This window comes from Schistocerca piceifrons, chromosome 4 (assembly GCF_021461385.2).
Source record: "Schistocerca piceifrons isolate TAMUIC-IGC-003096 chromosome 4, iqSchPice1.1, whole genome shotgun sequence".
NCBI lineage: Eukaryota > Metazoa > Arthropoda > Insecta > Orthoptera > Acrididae > Schistocerca > Schistocerca piceifrons.
This window is the reverse complement of record NC_060141.1, coordinates 419,838,313-419,839,584: the sequence shown is the minus strand read 5'-3', so window position 1 is coordinate 419,839,584 and position 1,272 is coordinate 419,838,313. Positions and strand designations below refer to the sequence as shown.

Here is a 1,272-nt window from a genome sequence, read left to right as displayed (position 1 = left end):
TGAAGAAGGAAGTCATAACTGAGAATGGAAAAAAAAATTGATGTTCTTAAATAGAGACTGGAAATAAGATTTAAATTCATCAATAACGCTGCATTAGTGATTTCAAACAATGGGAAATCCTGGCTGGAATAACTTTAGTGATTTCTTTGACTAAATAGTATGAGCTATTCTTCCTTCTTTGAGAGGTCATCTTTCATACAGTCATGCTGTACTTCCGAGAAAGGAAAAGTATCTTCTGTTTTTAATCATATGTATAGAAATTGTTGCTTGTTGTGTCTCTTTGTTGGATGCAGTTGTGTTTTTAAAGCTCGTAATTGTACATTTGTAAAAGTAAAGTGTCCATATGTACAAAAGAATTGGAAAATTGAAATGTAAAAGAGCTCTTTCAAAGTCAGTGATTCCTGTATGCAGGAAAAACAGCATAAAATGCAAAAAAGCAGTGACATTCGTAAATTGTGTTTTTATTATTTCCATATTTTCTGTGACCTTAAATCAGTTGCAGTCATATGTACTTTCGGACATTTGACAAGTGAAATTTGGTTTATGATTGGTGTACTAGCCTGGGCATTAATTTAAAGATACTTGATACATAGTCAGTTTTTATGTGTTCTGGATTATGCCTTTTTGTTTTTGTGGGAAAAGAGTAATGTTCTTTTTTCCCATATCAGATTTTCATTTTCTCCCACTTTGTTGCTGTTTTGAGTTCTGCCTTTTTCCCTGGTAGCAGCCAATGAGTGTGTGTAATAAGATTGATATTCAGTGTACTCTGCTTGGCTGAATAATTTTTTTCATGAATGAAGGAAGTTGCTTGTTTAATTATTTAAGTACTGTACTAGTGGAGTCTTCTAACACTGGTTGTTTTCACCTGAGTTATATTGTTTTAATGTTTTCTTTTGTTATTTATATGTAGTGATAAATCTACTCTGCGTAGAGGTTGATGCAGGTATGGTAATTTGATGAATATTTCAATCAATCAAGTTTTTATTTGTCTAATCAATTATGGGAGACTTGTGACTGGTTAAATTATCAAGTTTCAATTTCATTGAAACTGAACCCTGTTATTTTATGAAGATTTTTTAAATTCTTCCATTATTTAGCTTTCCAGTGTCAAGTCTCATCCTTCAGTGGTAGATATTTATAGACACTTCGTTATCATTCCATTTGCATCTAATTGCTAGAATCATGACAACTTCATGAATTACATAACACGCAACATTGAGTAGCTGCATCTGCTATAAAACATAAAAGTACCACTAAATAAATAGTATTTCA

At 31.7% G+C, this 1,272-nt stretch overlaps 1 protein-coding gene across 1 annotated transcript in view; it reads left to right on the top strand.

Moving 5' to 3' along the window:
- The window catches only part of LOC124796318 (mucin-12-like), a 304,314-nt gene extending 303,357 nt beyond the window's left edge, over positions 1–957 (top strand). Inside the window, exon 13 of the mRNA XM_047260448.1 lies at positions 1–957. This exon is cut by the window's left edge and continues 7,221 nt beyond it. The gene's annotated coding sequence lies outside the window, so the exon portion shown is untranslated.
- The last annotated feature ends 315 nt before the right edge of the window (positions 958–1,272 follow it).